Raw genomic sequence first — 22,098 nt, forward strand, 5'->3', positions numbered from 1 at the left:
TCAGGTCACTTTTTATGGTAGGACTTTGATCAAAGTCACCACAAATAACAGCTCCACTGTAGAAGCTTTTGTAGATCTATAATGATGTGTCACTCTTTCATTAGATTAATTTTGATAACTCCCACCATTAAAAAAAACCATGTACATCAACAACAAACAAAGCAGAGATTCATTATTTTCCATCATCGTGTAATTTGTCCCCTTCATGACCATCCAGCATTTTCGTCATGGCAGGACGCCTCTCATCCAGCAAGCAGCAGGCTATAAATTCCCATAATCCAATGCTTTTATCTTGGTTTGTTCAAAAGATTCCATCTACTGAGGCTTCACAGAGGCATACTGTATCTGTATGCACATGCTATAATCCTTCTATTTTCAGTCATGAAATTGCACAAGGATGTAAATATTAGTAATAAGATTTCTTGACGTGTCCGTTTTGATTTTGATACTGAGCATTAATATTTATATAAATGGAGTCAGGAGTGAATTTCTGTACACAAGAACAAAATCATGCAAAAGTTGTTGACATATAGCACATTTACCTTGTTATAATAATCAAATTTAAATAATTTAACTTTAATTTTAATGGAACATGTGTGCTCTAACAATCATCATATCATTCATGTGTTTTTGCTAGCTGATAATTGATTCTCAGTAGACTGACTAATGACTAATGGAAAGGCCTTACAGTGCAATTTTGATGGCAATTTCCTCTGTGTCCATCTTTCAATGAGCAAGAGGTATCAGTACATAATTACTTGTAACTAATGTAACTCATATCATATGTTTTAGTGAGTATATGTACTGTATGTGAGCATAGATTGATTTTAATATTTGATTGTTTCTAATTTTATTACTTGAAAGCAGGGATAAGCATTTTTTATATCACTTGGCAAAAAAAATCCATATTAACCTTTAAGCATTTTGTAATTCATGTGGTGTTAGAGGAAGTTTTGCATCTCTTCATAGCTCACTTTTAGATTTAAAAAATATGGCCAGTGGCAGGAGATTTTAGTCAATGATAGGGCTTTTTACCTAGAGCAGGTGAGAGAGTAAAAAGAGCAACAGGGACAGTTTGTAATTTGTTAGAGTACTTACACTTGGAGAAGTGGAGTCTGAGATGAAGCCAGAGATGACTTTTGACTGTGAACATGGCTGTTTTTGCTCATCTGGAAGAGCTTCGAACAGAAAAGGAGAAGAAGAATTGCATTAGAAGAGCATGTATATTTTTTTTATAATTCTTTTTTTATAATTAGTTGCTTCCCACTGCAGCTTTAAGTATGCATGTATATAGTACATTGTATTTAGCGCCACATAAAATTACATTCCAAAACAACTCAGCTGCATTCTCAGTTACATTTTAGGGGAAACATATTTTCTGTCTGATTACATTTGTTTGTGATGTATCACAAATCCAGTCATCATATCTTTGCCATTTTTACTGCTTTATTGTTGCTCCTATAAAGTCAACCAATCATATGTTTAATGTGGCAGGACTTGTCAACTTGGTCACCCAGAAAATGGAGGTGAAGCTTCAAACATGTTGTGAAAGGGTCGTATTTTAACCTAAACTGTGTTATTATCCCCAAGCTAACCAAGTAGTTTTGGTAAATGAATCTAACCAAAGAATAACAGTCCCATGTGGAACTAAAAGCCCAGTTTCCTGTGCCAAAATCTTGAGCCTCCAGTCAACCATCCTACATTCACATGTGGACTTTGTAATTCTTTAAAATTGTAAGCCTTATCTGCAGTGTCCTACCTGAGAAAATACAAAGTTACATTTCACTCAAAAGATGCATGAGAAAGCAATACAATTGTGGAGAAACATAATTTTGTGGAGCTGTGATTGATTTAGTTTCTATGTATATATACATACTTGCATGTGTATATGACTGTGTGTGGACGTACACTACTGTTAAAAAGTTTGGGGTCACAGAAATGTCTTTATTTTTGAAAGAAAAACATTTTTTTCAATGAAGATAACATTACATGAATCAGAAATACAGTGTAGACATTGATAATGTGGTAAATGACTATTCTAGCTGGAAACGGCTGATTTTTAATGGAATATCTCCATAGGGGTACAGAGGAACATTTCCAGCAACCATCACTCCTGTGTTCTAATGCTACATTGATGATATTGCCTGGGTGACCCCAAACCTTTTAACGGCAGTGTACATACTTACATGTGTATATGAGTGTGTGTGGACATATATGTGCTGTATTCATCCATCCATCCATTATTTATACACCGGTTAATCCTAATTAGGTTCGGAGGGAGGCTGGAGTCTATCCCAGCTGACTGAGGGCAAAGGCAAGGGACACCCTGGACAGGTCACCAGCTTATCACAGGGCTACACAGAGAGACAAACAATCACACTCACATTGACACCTACGGTCAATTTAAAATCACCAATTAACCTCAGCTTATTTTTGGACTGTGGGAGGAAGCTGGAGAAGATGGTAAAAACCCACACTGTACAGGGAGACATGCAAACTCCACACAGAAAGGTGCTGTATACAGTACATGTGAATTTCCCATTATTGCAACTGCTATAAAATGGCAAAAATACTCAAAAAAAAAGCCAAATGTCATACCTTTCACAAAACAAACAAATAAGTAAAGAAACACTGTTACCATCATCACGAGTACACATTTGTAACAAATACATTTAGTTTCATGTGACTGCTTCACAATAAAAACCACTGTGTGTTTCTCCAGTTGAGTGCTTTTAATGTGAAGCAAAGTAAACAGTAAACATTTTGTATGTCATCAGTGACATTAAATCCCAAACAGTGTCGCTGGATTTCATGCAGCTGAAGCTCCAACCATGAAGGTCACATTGAACCCAGAGTCAAAATGATAAGCTCCACTTCTGACTACGAAAACTACCATTTAGAGAAGTGGATGCAATGGAGTCCAAATACACTGAATGGCTGTTGCTGGAAAGGTTTGATTGCATGAAAATTGGAAGGATTACAATATTTTGGTATGGCAGCAGAAAAGTTAGCTTGGCTCCCTTGAGAGCAGTATTATTTTATCATTTGTACTTTTGCTATTATTGTAACTGTCAAGCTGAAATAAGCATTTTAATTAAGATGAATATATCAGCATATGTCTAGAGAGGAAAAAAATGCTACATTTCTAATTTATGCGTTAACAAATCTGTATGAAAAGGTTGACTTTCCATGTACAGAAGCACACACACAATATCGACATACTGTCATTATCAGTGGTCTGTGCGCATTGATGTAATTGCATGTGTGGATGAGGCCTGCGGTCCTGTGAGCCTAAGATAAGCCCCAGCCAGTGTGCTGTGTGTTCAGCCAGGCAGGATGAGCCACGCCGCTGTGTCCTGCCAGACAGTCAGCGAGAGAACGCAGGAGGCAGAAGATGTAGCCGCAGGAGGACCAGCAACTCCTACTCAAAAAACTGGAACACCAACCCTGCCTTTAACCCGCCCTTTACCCCAACATCCAGCCAAAATCACACCCAAATCCAAACACTCGATTTAACGCTGCACCTCTCGAGGTGTTTTTCATCCAGAACTGGCGTAATCTACTCCAAATTTAATTCATCTGAGATCCAGGTTGAGTGTGTTCCAGCGTGCATGAAATGCATAACAATAACAGCTCTGATAGTCACAATAAATACCCTTTAAATCTTTCTTCCAGCTCTGCCGCGGAGATTTACCCTCCTCTGCTGCTAATGTGTTTCACTTTGCAGTCAATGCTCCTAAAAACCCTGTTAGCTCCTTCCAACACTTCAAATATAATAGTACAACTCTTTAAAGATGCATCGAGAAAGCATGCTGAAGTTTGCTTTTTTTGCCAGTCTGAATAATTTACATGTGTGGAGTTACAGGAAATAGCAGAGGAAAGCACTCTCATTCAGGGAACCTTCGCTTCCTTAGCAGATTGAAATCCACTCATGGTGTCTGATGAGCTCTTGATGATGGTGCCTTGGCAAAGAGGGGGCAAATATGCACCTCGCTGCCTGCCGGCTGCTGCCAAGTGGGCTGTAAAGTGGTTGGGTTGCCACTGAGGTAGCAGGGGAGGTCTGCAGGAATAGGACAGTAGCAAATAATGAGAGAGGGTGGCAATGAAGGAGAGACATCAATGGAAAGGCGCAGAGCCAAATGCATGGCAATGTCCAGTCAACAGGTGCCCAGTGAACAGCTGGACTGAAGGCTGGGGAAGGAGAGTCATTCAGGTTTCTATTTTCTGCTCACTGCTATTCAAGCAGCAAAAAGAACACGATGCAAGCTTCAGGGACAAGGAAGAGAGTCAGCAGCTTAACTCCCTCAGAGCTGTGTAACTTGCATTAATGATACATCCTCAGTATATGAGCACACTTTCATCAAATAGCCCCAGTATTTATGCCTCAGCTGCTGTTGATAAAGGAAGTCATCGTCTCTACTGTTTGGCCCAGTGGAATCAGACCCTACTGAGATCTGCTGTAAAGAAAGAGGGGATTGAGGCAGTTTAATGTTTGTGTTCTAAAGCTAGTGGTAGGAAGTAAAGCAACCCCAACATAAGACTTCTTCATCATCGTACTTGGTGGTTTAGCTGTGGAGGCTGTGGAGGAGTGCTAGTGTGTATGAAATCAGCCTCCCGAGCCATTTTTCTAATATCCATGCAACATCATTTGGACAGTTATCACTTTAGAAGTAATTTGTCGAGTCACAGTTAGAGGCACTCAGTGCTGCACAATTTTGACCGTTTTACTTTGTGTTTTAGATGGTGTTCAAACTCCCACTCATCACTCACAATTCAATTCTCAGCTGAGGGTACAATTAGTACTTTTGTAGCTCCATAGCCTGAAACGGACAGTCACTAGCGTGAAATCAAGGATTTGTTTCAGATGAAGACTTTTCAAAGGTGCATCTGCCATCATTATCACTGTAAGCTACATTTTTGCACACACAAACAAAACCTAAAACAGCAAAAATCAAGGTTAAAAATTTGTGCTGAATGACTTTTGAATTAAGCACAGAAACTGTCTGCTGCAAGAAAATGCAAAAATGTTGCCTTTTAATGCCTCTCACTTCAAACCACACAGTAGAAACACAGACAAGGAACAAAGCAATCTTGAAAAAAAAACTAAATTGTTGTAACTTTGTGTGTTCATTAGGCACCCCTGTGGCTCATAGTAGGAAGAATGTGTTTTTCAGGACCTTTAACCAAAAGTAAGAACCAGCAGGAAGCAACACTGAAATTGCAGGGGTTATATTAATATAAGATGATTCAGCACACTGCACTGTTGATGCAGCATGTCTGGATATTAGTGGTGCAGAAAATAAATTCCTTTAGCTTGACCTGAACCATTTGCCTTAATAGTTCTTTTTTTACTCCGCCAAGGAATGGCGGAGTTATGTGACGATCGGTGTACATTTGTCCATCTGTCTGTCTGTCTGCTAGCAACATTACTCAAAAACAGACCAATGGACTTGGATGAAATTTTCAGGGAAGGTCAGAAATGACACAAGGATCAACTGATTAGATTTTGGCAGTGATGAGGTTTATACTCTGGATCCACAGACGTGTTAAGATTTCTATGTGAGAAAGTGACATGGCATCACTAACTATGACAAGTGAACACTATGTCAGCTGCCTGCTGACGATCACATGATGCCATCCTGCTACAAATCGACCGTTGCAGACTTATGGGGACTTATCCATCCGAAATGATACAAGGAACAACTAATTAAATTGTGACGGTGTTTCCGAGTCTCATCAATTTCTGCCACCTGTTACATATTTAGGTCGTGCGATTCGGTATCCTTACATAATGTACATATGCATAACACACGTCTGTGCTCAGCACAAGGTCATTCTGTTTGTGGGTACACCTATATTAAATGGCCACATTCTGTGTTGCCGTGATTTCTGGTCATCAATAACTAATAAAAAAATGCTGCATTTCTTAAAAAAAAAATAAAATAAAATGCTGCATTTCTGACAATGCCATATGGAGGAATGAGCAGCCTTGGCGGAGTACTGCGCTTTCTGAATGCTTTTCTTCTTTGTTATTGTGGGGATTTTTTTCCCCGTTATTAATCAGACCAGAGAAGTAGAACTGTTAAAATGCTACCACTGGATACAAAAAGCTTTCCTCAACAAAACTGAAAAATTATCCAAAATTGACTTTTTAGAATGGTTCAGCTTTCTGGGCTTATCGCATCTTATGAATGTCTTAGCCCAGCTCACTTGTATGTCCAAGTACCCGTGATGTGAATTTCGTTTACCATAGAACCATCAGTATGCATCATGACTGATGCAGTGTGACAAAAATCAATACTCCCTCATTCTTCCTCCGTCCCTCTCCTGCCTGTCTGTGTGTCCCTGTGTGTGGGTGAACTTCTCATGTTGTGGGAACATAAATCTATTTACTGTCACTTTGTGGGGACCCACCTCCCACTGGGAGACAAAAAGCAAATCTCCATAATATAAATAATGAAATTTTACAGTGAAGACTTGTTCTAAGGTTGAAGCAAGGTCAGGTTTAGGCGAGGATTCGTTACAGTTAGGGTTAGAGTAAGTCTCCAGCAAATGAATGCACATTAATGTAATATCCTCTGAAGTGATGGTGGCGTCACTGTAGAGACGGCATCCTGTCTGTCAGAGCTATAATCCTATCTCCTGTACTGTCAAAACAAAGTAAATTGAATAAAAAGACCAAAAATAGTCAAATGATCACAGGTGAAACATACTTAGGTCTAATAAATGTCATAAATTTGGCACCACTCCTACTCTTCTCTGATTTAACTAAAAGGAACACACCAAGTGAGATAGAAATTTGCTCCTAAGGTGCTGAAACAAAATGCAAAAAAAACCCTAAAAAAAAAATTTTACAAATCATCCATGTTTCTAAAGTATCTTGTCATACAGGTTCGCGTGTATTTAAAAACTGACCGTGGAAGCATCAACACCAAGACTGTTAAATAAGTAGTTTTAGATGGCAGTGAGTTGAGTTACTTGTATTTACAATTTAATGATTCATGATCATGGCCTGATCACACCCAGGTAAGCAGCAACTAACAAATGATTAATTCATGTGCTTGGTTAGCTACAGACTCTTCAATTCCCAATAATCCCTCTGGGCAAGGCATCCATGGTTCACTGTGAAATATAACGACTCCTACATTTCAGTGTTTCTCTGTGCAATATAATGGCTGCAATTTCATTCAAATGCCCACCAACTAGTGTATGTTCTGTTTGACAATAAAAGTGGCTATTCTATTCTATTCTATTCTACTGAGACGTGAGCTACCTGAACTGCCTAATGAACTGCTACTAAACGCACAAATGTTAAAGGTGACTTCACATGTCAACAGCCGTGTACAGCTGCTACTCAGCTAATACCTGCTGAGTCACATAGTAGCTCTCACATTATAAATATATAGGCTGTCTGGGTGCAAAATGAGTAAATCAGCAGAACACTGTATGTTTATTGTCCCTATAATGTAGGATGTTCTCCTAAAAGGACCTCTGTGTTGAGACATGTATTTTCCTGAACAAAAAGTGGAGCTTGATGGAAAAAAATGTTTTAGTCAATCAGCTCTTTGGCATCAAGTAAACCAGCTGCATCAGTGTGTATCAGGTAAAAACACATACATAAACTGGATTAGAGGAGAGGGGGAGAAAATAAAATAAAAAAAGACAGGGATGTTAAATGAAACAAAATTAATTCAAACATTTTTCACTCCAGCAGCAGCAGCAGCAGCAGCAGCAGCACAAAACAGTGGAAAACTGTCTATAACCAGCCCTATTGTGTGCCAAGTACTTTTGCGTCTGGGTGTGTGTGTGTGTGTGTGTGTGTGTGTGTGTGTGTGTGTGTGTGTGTGTGTGTGTGTGTGTGTGTGTGTGTGTGTGTGTGTGTTCTGTATCTTTCAGCTCTCACCTTTGCAGGGCAGACTGATGCTGGATGTTCCAGTCAGAGAATCCAGTAAACTGGATGTGGAAAGAGTGACGTGAACTTCACTTCAAACAGCATCTGCTCATGCTAACGCACACGCTGGCACATTCTCATGCACACATTTCATTACACTTGAAAGTCATTACAGTTGAAAGTGCTGCTGTGGTCCGGTAGGAACGGCTATTTTCTGTAGAAACACAATGCTGTTGCTGCAGTGAGTGTGGATGAGGGACCAGACCTGGAAAATATTCTCCTCTCCATAAATCTGAATGCACAGGTCTCTCTTAACACACTGTGATCATAATCTTAACGGAGCTAACCTAATTAAATAAAACATATTCTGTATATTAGCAAATGCAAATAAACTAACAGAGATGCTCACTTGGCTGTACGCTCATTCATAATAGAAAACAGGCCACGTCATGTGTTTTTTTATGATGATTTGGGTGTATGTGAAAGAGTTTGTGTGGATAAAACACATTTCACAGTTCCCACTCCAAACGTACTCAGGGAGGCTAAAGACACAAGCCAGTCACAGCACTACTGTCAGTGTGATTTGATGTGTGGGGAGTGAAAAAGAACAACTCCATAAATGTTTGAGTGGGTGTGGAGAGGAGCAGACAGTGAATCGGGGAAACTGAGAAAAACAAGTGAGAGACAAATCTAGCAAGTGATGACTGAAAGTTTAGAAAGGTGCCAGCTTACTTGGATGTAATCACTCTTCGGTTGAGAGTATGACTAATATGCACTTTTATTCTGTTTTTCCTCTGGCTCAGTCAAAAACATGATTCGGGGAAGATGTGATGCCTTATCAAGTTTGACATTTTGAGATATATGTTTACTGCTGGGCTGCACAGTGGCTCAGTGGTTAGCACTTTTGTCTTGCAGCTGGAAGATCCCTGGTTCGTGTCCAGCCCTGGGCCTGGGATCTTTCTGTATGGAGTTTGTTTGCATGTTTTCACTGTGCATGTGTGGGTTTTCTCTGGGAACTCCAGCTTCCTCAGTATTCTACTTCCTAATTATCAGACAGAGCAGCCATGTCTGGGTAGGCCTTGCACTGCAAAAACTCTAAATCTTACCAAGTCTTTGTCTTCTTTTTAGTCAAAATGTCTCATCCCACTTGATTTAAGATAAATTCACTTAACAAGTGACATTTCAGCAGATGGAGGAACTTGTTTTAAGACAATGCATCTTAAATAGCTTGTTAAGTCAAACAATCTTGAAATTATCTTGTTTTGAGCTGTATTTTACAAGAAAACTCAAAATAAGTTTAAAGTAAAGATCACTTAGTGATCATTTTTCTCGTGAAAGGTTGCTTCAAAAATTGACATGGTGAAAAAAAAAGCTCCGAACAGGTTCAAAAAAGTGAAAGTTTGAAGAAATTGAGAGAACATGCACATACAGACCATATCTCACTGCAGTTTTCAGTACTGACAAATTTCAGTCCTCAAGCAGAAATGCACCTGCAACCTAGTAATTGCTAACCAACATTGTATGGCGCTAACCAGTTATTACAGAGGAAAACACAACATAATGTAATATTGCTTACAGTGGAAGAGCAAAAGTTTTAGTGCCAACTAGTAATCAACACAGAAATTCCAGTTGGTGCTCACTAAGTAGGAAAAGTCCTGACTTCAGCCTCGCTGGAAAGACTGAACACCTCACATTAAAAATCCCTGCTTTGGGCTGTATTTTTCCTTTGATGTTTGCAATTTTTAGTTTGATTATTATAAAATGACCAAAGATCCTTCCTTTCATTTTTTTTTTACAATCACAGTGAAACTAATATGGATGCACTAATGGAATTAATTGAGCTATATTTAACTGTTTTATATCAAACAAACAAATATCATCATTCAAATAACACCACAGATTACATTATGGTGATCTGCCTTTTCATTTTATTCTTCTGTTTTTTTTTCTTGTTTTATTCCTGTGCATTTGCAGAAATTGAAAAAAAAAATCCTTAGATTAATAAAGTGGTTGATCATGAGGTCACAATGAGCAATGGATTACTTTATCATGTTCAGATTTTAATTCAAAAAGTCCTTGTGAAGGCAGAGAAAGAACAGTAACATGTAGCAGTTCTTACTGGACCAGCTGCCAATTATTCATACCTCTATTCAGCCCACATAAGGCCTGATTTGAATGGATCAATTACATGTATTGGATGCATGATAATTAGAGAGTGGTGTATCATTGGTGTATCATCAAGTAAATGGTGTGTTTACTCTTTGGGATAATTTTGAAAAATAGATGAATGGTGGCATAATGAATGAATTTGCATCTGACCCACTTCCATTTGATTTGAATAAACACAAGGGAAGTTGTAATATGCAGATAGAGTTGTGAGAGATATTTAAAAGTGTGAAACAGATTAAGACTGAAGGCAGAGAGCTTCCCTGCAGATATGCTGACATGACGATCATCCAAATGGGGCTAAAGGATCAGCTTTTTGTTGTGTTACACTTGGTTGTACAAAGTGTTTAGGAGTGCTGACGCTACCTCCATTAGTGCTATTAACTCACAGACTGTAAATACAGACTGACAGCTCCTCTGTAACGTCACCCACAGGTTTCCTTGATGGCAGGTTTGAAGTTCAGTATCGTGGATCCAACATGTCATTCATTGTTGCTGAACTTTTAATTATGCATAACATAATTATGCATGAGTAATGTAAAAGTGTATAGAGAGAGATTTCTGCAGTAAAGTTGGACGTTTAAACATGGGTTTCTAAGGGAAGTAGCTTGCTTTTGGAGCCAGCCTCAAGTGACTATTAATGGAACTATACTTACTGATGCTACTATGTTGGTGCTTGGATTAACTACATTGACCATTATCTTTTGAGTAGTGTTCTAAACATGGCAAATTTCCATTTATTGGCTATTTTATTCACAAAGTAGCACATGATGACAAATTGCTACAGAAATGGTCTGTTCCTCCACGTGTAGAATGACAGTTAACTACAGGAAGAGGGACCACAAGCTGTTTCAAAACAGCCTCCCCAAGAAAAGTTGTAATTGTTGTAATAACAGATTTTTGTGCAAACATGATCAATAATTAGTTTTATTCTGACATTGACCCACAGTAGCCATGGTAATTACATAATGAGCTCATGAGGAGAGTGATAGTAGTTCTGGATTTGCAAAGGCCATGGATGGATGGGTGGGTGGGCAAAACACTGAACTTTATCACAGGAGACTGATGTTTCGACTGTCGTAACTTGACCACAACTTTTTCATATCCTTAACTGTGGTGATTATTGCAGCAATGACAACAAAGATCCTGTGTGGAGGAGCAATCAAAAAGTTCCAAGACTGTGATTAAAAGAAGATAAAACTGATTTGAATTTTGGGCTGCACAGTGGCTCGGTGGCTAGCACTTTCATCTTACAGCTAGAAGATCCACAGTTCGATTTCCTGTTGCATGGAGTTTGCATGTTCTCCCTGTCCATGCGTGTGTTTTCTCCAGGTACTCGGGCTTCCTCCCACAGTCCAAAAACATGCTGAGGTTATTCGATGATTCTCATCTGTAGGTGTGAATGTGATTGTTTGTCTCTATGTGTAGCCCTGTGATGGACTGGTGACCTGTCCAGGTGTCCCCTGCCTTCACCCTAAGTCAGCTGGGATAGACTCCAGCCCTCCCGTGGCTCTAATGAGGATTAAGCGGTGTATAGATAATGGACGGATGGATAGATGATTTAAATTTGGATGCTATCATCTTTGAACAAGTCTCCTTGTACAGCCTCCCACCACTCCTGCAATGCTTGTAACATTCCCTGAAAGTCCTGCTATGTAAGCATGTCAAGCACTAATCCGCGCTGAATCTCCTCCAGTGCATCAAAATGGCTGACCAGGAACTTGAAATTTATTGAGGAAGAGGAACAAGCCACAGGGATGCATTGTAATGGTGGTGCCCTCAATTGCTATCATGCCACATTACAGATCATTTGTGCCAAATAGTTTGTATCAGCCCCCTCAGGATGTCACAGTAGAACTCTGCATTGACATCCTGAACTGTGGGGAATGAATTACCAGTGCACAACCATGTCAGTGTTGAAGAAAACTACCAGCATGCTCGTGGTAGCACTGCTGACCTGATGCGTCTCCTTTCACATGAAAGTATAGTTAACACAAGACTGTTGTCGGGGATCCTTGCCAAGAAACAAATACAACATAAATGCAACATTGACATGGAATCTAGCTTCTAGCTTCATGAGAACTACTGCTCTGTTGCACCTGTTGTTGCACATGACTGTGCAGCAACAGGAACAGTCTTGGAACTTTTTTTGCACCACATATGTTAACCCAATTTCTGATATTTCCTTCTAAACTTGACTTGTTTTGCGTTTTCATCCCTAAATCTAACATTCTGACTCTATCTGACGGCCAATAAGCAGTTACACCTTCTTCTTTAAGCAGGGTTTCATCTTTGGAACTGCAACCCGTCAGCCAATCAGCATGGAGTTTAAATTTTAAAGTAAAAAAGTGTAGGAAGGACAAGAACAAATACATTTCTTTGTCAAATAACAAAATCATGTCGATTTTGATTCAACAGCTGTGTGTGCAGTTCTGTAAAACTCCATCTTGGAGAGTTTTGGCTCACTGAAAGCAATTATACATACTGTATGAGGATAAACTTTGCTTTGGTATAAAAGAGACACCTGGGGGATAATGGCAGGGACACCGCAAACACTGTTCACCACTAATCTGATTCTGCCAAGCAATCCTGTTAACTATGCTCTCTAAATTATGCTATAATGATTTCTTTGAGTGTGTGTGTGTCTAGGCAATTCAAAAAAAAGAGCTGTGCCTATCTTTCTAAATGCACACAGGAACTGATAACTGCATGTTGGCTATTTTTACCCACATGCTGTTTACAAAGAGGCGACGCTCTGCAAACCGTGGGGAGTGTGTGTGTGTGTGTGTGTGTGTGTGTGTGTGTGTGTGTGTTTAGAGGATTTACAGCAGCAGTATTAATAGCCGTGTTCTTTCTTATGTCTCCCTGACAGATATGACTGAGCTGAGGAGGGGGAACAAAGGACAGAACGAAGCTGTTGGAGACATGGACAGCAGCAGACCATCAGCTCCTCATCGCTGCCACTCTGAAAAAGGACGAAGAAGCTTCTTTTGTATTTCTTTTTCAATATGCGTGGGCACAATAGTGTTGTATGAGTGCCAGCAGGAACTGAATGAGACGCTGGCTGCTGCTGTTTGAGACTATATGAAACAGACTCTGATATCTGTACTGGTTACTCCTAGAACTTTCTGTGGCATGGAGCAAGAGATCAGCGTCTTGCATAACAAAAAGAGGCTGTTCAGCTTTTCTGATTTTCTGTTATGGTCCCCTTTCTGTCCTCCTTATGTTGAACTGGGTCAACCTGCATGCGAAAATGTCTTTGAAACTGTTGTTGGTGACTGAGAGGAGCTGTGTACACAACAGGGGAGTCATGCTGTTGGCACACAACAAAGGAAAGGCAACATTATAGTTTGGTTTACAAAAATAAAAAAAACAAAAAGGGAAACAATATAATCATGATATAATCAAGCTGCAGTGAAAAAGTGCATGACGGCTGCAGCTGCAGCTGCTTTGATGCAGTTCCTATATAGAAAACAGTAGGTAAGGATTTGGGGGAATACAGCTATTTGCTTTTTTTCCTCAGAATTGCACACAAAGGTGAACTCCACTCTGCTTATCTGTAGTCTAAATGTAAAGCTGTCTTCAGAAGCTGGTGAGGAAAAAGTCTAATATAACTATATCTACCTTAAAGCTCTGAAACGAACACCTTATATCTCTTTGTTTTGGCTTTATAAAATCCTAAGCGTACATGTGACACATTGTGGTTGCTGGTGGGTGAATTCTGTTTCCTGTTTCTAGTCTTTGTAACAATTGAAGCTAACCAGACAGTTTACATGTACAGATACAAGAGTGGCATCGGTCTCCTCATCTGCCTCTCTATGAGGAATGACTGCTTTTCCCAACACGTTGAAATATTCCTTCAACGGAAGACAGACAACAGCACTGTTTGGATAAAATTGAGGCAGTCTCTTTCATTCGATTTCAAATAAAGCAGCTGCATCTCTTTAGCAAAAAGTTGTGCAACAAAGAACTTAGCTCTACTTTGACCACAGCTTATGTCACAGCGCACTGATCTGCAGGGTTTTATTTTCTGATAAGCTTTCAAACTCAAGGATTTATAACTGAAACAAATGAAGCCTATTAGATTTTTTTTTAATACGGTGCTGTTCTCTATCCAAACACCCAATAAGGCTGGCAGTATTCTGCATTTTCTTTACTTCTAACAAAGGCAATGAAAAGACCAAAACCGATAATAAATGGATCCTCAATATGATCTGTGTAGTCAAAGCTAATACAACAACATCCATAATCCTCTGCACAATAGAGCTCCATTGTCATCCAGAAACTAATAAAAACACACCAGTGAGCCACACTACCACAAGAGCACACAATCTGGTTTATTTAGAGTCAACCCCACGTATACCTTGCTGCTGTAAATACTCAGGAGAGCTCTAACTGTGGATTAATCTGCAGCTGAAAATAGTCACCAACAAATGTACTCTCTCCTCCTGCGTGAGAAATTTCTTCATTCTACCGTATCAGGCTGTTTTGTGAAATTATAGGGACTTTAAAAAAAAAATTCTCCTGAGGCATTTCTGAGGACATCTTTAAGATGAATAAATGGTGCCACAAACAGGATTAGAACTCTGATATTAGGACTTACACAATGCAGGTTTTGGTCTTTCAAGGGAAGTCTAGAATAACACCAGCCTAAAACACTACAACTCAAACTGAACATTTTGTAACAAACTGTAAAAAGAGAAACTGAAATATATGGTTGAGAGAAAAAAAAAGATTTCCCCGTATAGATATTGTATTTCTTCTGTTTACAGATATTTAAATTCCTCCACATGTCAATACTGCTTGTTAATGCTACTGTGCAATGCTATCAAATTCTGCAACATCCCAACTAAACACTGAAAGAGCCAGAAGTGCTTTTGGTGTGTGTTCTGTCAGGTCTGTGAGGCTCCTATGAGGTCTCTATTGTCACCCCAGGCCAGTCTGATCATCTTACAGCTCCAATTCTAATAAAAGAAATTATACAAAAATGAGTTGCAGGTAGGAACAAAGCTGCTACATCTCTATTGATTTAACTCCCAGTGCAGCAGCAGACAAGCTGCAAACATTGCCTGGTTGATGCGTATTTAACCAATCAAACCTCTGAAGAAATCTTTTTCTTGGGTTTGGGAGGTTTTGTATGCAGAAGCTTGAAAAGGGAGAAATTTACACAGATATCACAGTGGGACCTAGAGATGTTCAGTAGCCTTTTGTAGATGTAGCCTGCTGGCTTTAGCACTCATGTACACTGTATATAGACACACAAGAAATCAACACTGGCTATGTTGTGGAGTAAAACCAGATTTTATACCCTGAAATTGAGTCTGCCATGTCATAGATAAACCTATTTACTGGCGGCAGATGGGACTGCTTGCAAGTCAAAAAGCGTGACAAGGTTTGGTTGCTTTCTGCGCTCTTTGAGTAGGTTACTTGGAATACAAGACGAGGAAGCGTTAATCCTAACACTGTGTCATAGTACGAGCTCCATTCCTGCATTTTAATACCTAGGCTACAGTGAGTGTTAAGATTTGGTTTCACTTTTTCCCTGCATTCTTACATATAAAAAGCAAAATGGGAGTTTCTGCAATGTTTAAGGTCCACATTAATATTCATTACAAGACTCAGAGGCTATTTTAATAACTGTTTTGGATTGTAATCACAAACTAATCAAAACTTCTGAATTGCTTACCCCTGATGCAAAATTTAATTTATGGGAGACAGAGCTAAGCTCAGTGGACTGTGGCGAACCCTCTGCAAAACTCACTATCATAAGTACACATTGCATATATTTGTATTAATTCAACTTCAGTTAGATCTAAGTCGGTGTTGACTTAAATATAAACGAATCACTCACAACATTAAAACCTAACAGTGTGTAAGTCCCAGATTGCTCGATGGAATTGAGATCTGGGAAAACACCTTAACTTCTTTGTCATGTTCTTCAAACCATTTGTGAAGAACTTTCACAGAGAGAGGACACCACCTTCAGGGAATACTGTTGCCATGAAGGGATCCGGTAGGTGGTGTGTGTCAGTAGCATCCACATTAATGCTGGGTTGTCAGGTGGGGCAGCTGTGGCTTAAGTGGTAGAGCGGATTGTCTACTGATCGCAAGGTTGGTGGTTCAATCCTTAACCCACACCTTCACAGGTGCTATGGTAACTAAATAATTATTGCCCTTCACTTTGCATGTCAGTTTTAAAATTGTGGCTGATCGATATTTAATCAATTGAGGACCAGTCCACCAGTTTCACACATGAAGATCAAATGACTTGTTTTGGACAGAACTGCTCAGCCTGCTGAAACAGTTGCACAATGTTTTCTGTTGCTGGAAGCTTTCCTCATGATTTCATCACATATTTCTCTGCTTAGGCTTGTAATCTTCTTGGATTACAAAAGGAGGCGAATTGTTTAAAAGTCTTTAAATTTATCAGGCAAGGACAAACAAATGGGACTCAACCCACTTTGAGCCTCAATTTGACTTCTTTGCAGACTTTTCATTTCTCAACATTCAACTGTTATGAGTTTTAAAGCTTTATGGAAGTACAATATGCTGTAGTAATATTTCTTTAGTTATCAGATATGAATGAATGGTCTTGTTTCAATAAGGGACCAAAATGAAATGTTTAATTATAATATTTTAGCCAATTCCCTCATGTCGGTTTAAGTATAAGAGCCCTAGAGGCCTAATTCAGTCTGACTGCATCAGAAAGCTGTCAGGCTACACTCATCAACATTCTGAAATAAATCTGCCTGTCAGTAGCGGCTTTAGTGAAAACCACAAGGGCTGAGAGAAAACATACCAGGGCATTTAACACTAGGCTTCTTTAACTTATTTTTGACTGACAGAACAAAACTATCATCCTATTAGTCCTGATGAAAGATAGTCCAAAATTTCCTAAATAGATGGATTCATAGCAAAATGTAGGTGTGTAGCTGCAAGATGTTCAAGTTTCTTAACCAGATATTCATTTTATTAAACTCTGCATTCCATCAGTGTGAATCAAATGTTGCTGTCATTGTATACAAAGTAAACAGAAAGACATAACTAGATGCCAATTCATCTGGAGTGCAATGGACCAACCAAATACGTGTTAAAATGAGTTCAAAATGTTGGAATTTGAGAAAAAAAGAAAGACTTGAAGCAAATTTACTTCATAAATTTATATGACAGATTAGTTGCAAGGTAGCAAGAATGTATGTGTTTTTAGTTTTCTTACAGCTAAAATCTGTCAGGACAATGACAGGCAAATAAACACCAGCAGACCAGTGGTAAAGTTTGTCCTTTTTTCTTCTTCTTGGCTTAATGCTTTCTGTCTGAACACACCATAATGTGGGATGACTGATGATTGCGATGAGTCTCAACCAAACTATGTGGGTTAGGAACCAAAAACCAGTCCGCTAAAAGTAGGTAAACACTGCATAGAGCTGTAGAGTTGGCTGTTGATTCTTGGTGGGTTGAGCATTATAATATAAACTCATTGCTATTACAGTTTTCATATTTCCTCATAAATGTCATTTGTGGTGAAACATACTCCTGTAAATTCAGTCCCACTCAACCCTAAAAAAAAAAAAAAAAAAAAAAAAAAAAAGCCCTTAAAAGTTTAGGGCAACCCGATAGCTGAGTGGTTAGAGTGTAATCCACTTGGGCACTAAGCAAGTTCCTGGTTCGAAACTTGGTCAGTTGGACCTTTTATTGCATGTCATATTCCTACATTCTCTTCCTCTTTCCTGTCTCTATCTACTGACCCTGTTAACAAAGGCCCAAATAAATGTGTTGGAAAAAAAGTGTTTAAACCAGGTTATTTCAAATGCGTAGCCTGTATGAGTCTAGCTCGTATGGTTGATATAGCTCTACCAAGTTCAGCTTGAAAATACATAAATCACAGGGTTAAGAAGAGACTTTTCCATGCATGTTGATGTAGGCACTTGAGACATTCATCTTGTAAGAGGTTGTACATGTGGGCGACCATGCTTTAGTACACTGTGTAAATCTCCACCTGCTTAATTAGGTTGTGTTATGCTATAATAATGGATCAGAAATGCCGTCCAGTCGGAGGTTTGTGTGCCCTTGGTGGATGTTGTATTTATATTTAATTGCATTCTCCCTGCGGGTGGCATGAACACCTGGAGCTACATCACAGAGCAACACTGATGCTGTTTTTCTGTTGTCTCCTGTCAAATAAAGACGATGAGTGATGTAAATTATGTGCACTCTTATTAAAGAAACAGTTTGACCTCTCTGTCTCTGTGTCCTTCATAGGGTGGATGCTAATCTCGGTAATTAATTGGTTTAATCATACTTCCTATTTTACCTTGTACTACTGAGAGGTTATCTGAAGGAACCTGCTCATAATCCCTAATGAAGATATATACATATGAAGAAGTGTGTTAGTTTACAAACTTCAGTGACTGCAAAAAATTTCAAGTTAACAATGAAATAACATATTTGAAAACTGTAGTCATGTGCTGTTTTTTACTGAATTATTTTCTACATTGTAGATTAATGCTGAAGACATCAAAACTATAAAAGAACATATATGGATTTATGTTGTTAACAAAAAGTGTTAAGCTTCGGTATTTATCTACAATGTAGAAAACAATACAAATAAATAAAAAAGCATTGAAAGAGAAGGTGTGTCCAAACTTTTGACTGGTAGTGTATTTGATGTGATATTTAATAAATCGTTATTTATTTACTATCATCACAAAGTCAAGTCAATGACAGCTCAAAACCTTCAGCCACCTGAGCAAAGCCCTCTACATTAAAAAAAATAAAAAAAGAACAACTGGGTCACTGGTGTCCTTGATGTTGTGCATGAATGGATGGAGCAGACTGTGGCTCATACTGAAAAATAGACCTCGAGACCCAATATGATTTACCATGCATTTCATCTCAGACTGCAAGCACTAGCTATGCTTGTGGGTTAGATTTTTGTCCTGATTTGACGGCACTCGCTTGATGCCATGATGTTATTTTAAAGTCACTCTAAAGTCAGTTGATTAACCCTGTAAGGCCCGCAGTTGCAAAACTGAAAATTTTTAGCTCTTAGCTTTCTGTAAATGTTGTTTTTGAAGGTCAAATTTATACATAGGTTCTGGATCTTATTATCTAGTCTTACAATTGGATTGTTATTGGATAGTAGACATATACACCGATCAGGCAAAACATTACGACTACCTCCTAATATTGTGTTGGTCCCCGTTATGCTGCTAAAACTCCTCTGACCTAGTGATTCATGGACACAGGACCTCTGAGGATGTCCTGGGCACCGGGATGGTGGCAGGGAATTCTGTGGGTTGCAAGGTGGGACCTACCTAGATCAGATTTATCCTGGAACATCCCACAGATGCTCAATAAGATTTGGATCTGGGGAGTGTGGAACCCTGGTGAACATTTTAGCTCTGTCATGTTCCCTGGACCACTCCTGAGCGGTTTTGCAGTGTGTCGGTGTGCATTGTCCTGCTGAGGGTGGAAACTGGCATCAAGGACTGCTGTTGCTAAGGGGGCAGGGGGTTGGGGGGTTGCTTGATCTTCAATGCTTAGGTGGTACATGTCAAACATCCATATGAATGTCAGGACTCAAGGTTTCCCAGCAGAACATTGCATTATAACAAGATGATCAATGTTATTTACTTTACCTGTCAGTGGTCATAATGTTGTGGCTGATTGGTGTATATTGGTCCAGACATCAGGAAGTGAACACACAAAATCTTAAAACTTTGCTTCAGGCTCATCGCTTTGACTTATGAAACATTGTAGAAATACATTAAATGTTGCAATATTACATCCCTGAAACCCTATAATTTGTTCTCTGTGGGTTTCAGGGGGTGAGACCACTAAAATCTCATCTCAGTGTATCAAAGTTACATCTTACATTTTTTTTGTACCATATTTTTTAGTGTTTTTAGTTATTTTATGTGCTTTACTTGTTTTTGTTTATTGTACTGTGTTTTTGATGTGTGAGGGTGTTTTAAGTGCTTGAATGTAGTTTTTAAACTTTGTCTTACAGCCGTGACAAAAGACAAATTTCTATTTTTACTTGGAACAGACAATAAAGTTATCTATCTATCATGAAATGAATCCCTACCTTCTTTAAAATGACTTTGATGGAAGAGGGTACTTCAAAAACTTCTCAGCCTCACAAAAACAGGATACAGATTGCTCTTGCATTATTTTTCAGCATAGTCTCTTTTAACTTAAATGCACTTGGTCCACTAATATTCTAGCTTCTCTATCCCTTTATAGAAGAAGGTCACGTCTTAAGCTTAAAGATTCTCCTCAACAGCAGTGATGACGTCATCATTACACTAATAATGATGACCAGTTTGGGAAAGAGACAGAACTGGCTGCTCTGTCTGTTTCTGCCATTTGTACTGTGTGGACGGATGCATTGTCCTCGGGCAACAGCAACCAGTTTGAAACTTTCCTGTCCTTTTGTCTTTGATTGCTTTAACAGTTTCTATAGATTCTATATTTGAGGTGTTGCTGACAGAGATATAAGGGTTTACAGTATCAAGTTAAAGCTCCAATGTAAGTTCCTTGTTTGTGGTGGGACCAAGATCTTTTTTAAGTACCCAAGTAAATGTTGCTTCTTGCAGCTTGAGCCCACCAGTTCACCTGTTCAGACACTGTAAATGTGCACTACTACTGCTGCAATGCTAAGTTGTGACATTGAAGTAATTCAACTATATATGTTTAAAACTACTCTGAAGAATGGGAACAAGACGTTTAACTCCAGGCAGAAAGTTGACAGGATTGGTTCTTTAGGTTTGTTGCATATAAAACCCTGCAAGTCCGATTTTGTATTTTTGTGTTCAGTACACTGTAGTTTCAAGGTGGAAATGCTCAGCCATGGCACTGATTGCTTGTTTCGCTCTGGATGTTTTTTCAACAAGGTATCATAAAACCAACTTGCTCGTCTCCAGAGGGGTTCTGTAATGATGAATGCGAAGCACCATATAAGTCACTCCTGATATCTGTGAATTACTTGTCATAAAACTGTGAATTTCCTCTGTGAATAATCAGGTGAGAACAACTGTGTACGTCTCATGCCTGGAGTGAAGGAATAGTAATTATAGAAAGCCACACAACAGCTGCAGTGCCTCACTTTTTGTCTTGCAGTCAATAGCAAAACAAAGCTGAACCCATAATTCATGTCATGTAGAGTATATTCAGCTTTACTATCTGAAAGTGCTCTCTCTCTCTCGTTGCCGAGTTCAGTCTCTTAACCAGTATCCCAAGAGATCTGGTGCTGATCAGCATTTTAGGACATGCATGCATGCTCTCCGGGCCACTTTACAGGCATGAAGCAGAAAATTAGGACTAAAGTAGCAGAACATTTGGATTCATTGGACAATGTTAGGGAATTCTGCGATGCCGAAAGAGGAATCAGGAGGCAAACTCAGAGACACTCTGGAGACTCAGATGGCTTATGTTGAGAATAAGGTTTACTGAATTCAGGAGAAATGATACAGCAAGTAACACAGTGATGTGGCCACTGGCAGCATCAGTTCAGACACACCGACATTCAGGATGTCATAAACTAGAACCACCTCAGTCGTGACAAAATGAGTAATTTTTCCTTCACAGACAAAAGTTTTGCTCGTTGTCTGCCTGGTTCAACACATTCATCTCCGCTGAGGTTTGTGGTTTTTGCTATAAATTTGAAAGTGAGGAAAGGCAATTAAAATGTAGTATAGCTTCATGGTGAACAAAATATTCAACCACAGTCCTAATGAGCTGCTGGATACTGCTCTTTGCTGGCCAGGATACATACACCCAATAATTTATCCCCTCTCCGCTGTTGCTGCATATCAGACAAACAAGATAAACTTGCAGGTTCATGGGATCCAAACATGTCCCTGGGGTGTAGTCTTGATGGTCAGATGTAGGAGCTAAGGAAACGATGGTGGGGAAAATGAATGCCTTCTGCCCTTCCCTCAGAAACTACTTTCAAGATACGTTTGATCAGGGCTCATAACTCTGACCTGTTACCTGGAACAACCAAAAGACAGGCTGTGGCTTTAGAAGTGTAATATTTG

General features: G+C 39.2%; 1 protein-coding gene across 1 annotated transcript in view; it reads left to right on the top strand.

Moving 5' to 3' along the window:
- The window catches only part of LOC111570565 (urotensin-2 receptor), a 74,538-nt gene extending 56,242 nt beyond the window's left edge, over nt 1-18,296 (top strand). Inside the window, exon 4 of the mRNA XM_023273408.3 lies at nt 12,930-18,296. The gene's annotated coding sequence lies outside the window, so the exon portion shown is untranslated. The remainder of the gene's footprint in view (nt 1-12,929) is intronic.
- Nucleotides 18,297-22,098: the final 3,802 nt, after the last annotated feature.

This window comes from Amphiprion ocellaris, chromosome 18 (assembly GCF_022539595.1).
Source record: "Amphiprion ocellaris isolate individual 3 ecotype Okinawa chromosome 18, ASM2253959v1, whole genome shotgun sequence".
NCBI lineage: Eukaryota > Metazoa > Chordata > Actinopteri > Pomacentridae > Amphiprion > Amphiprion ocellaris.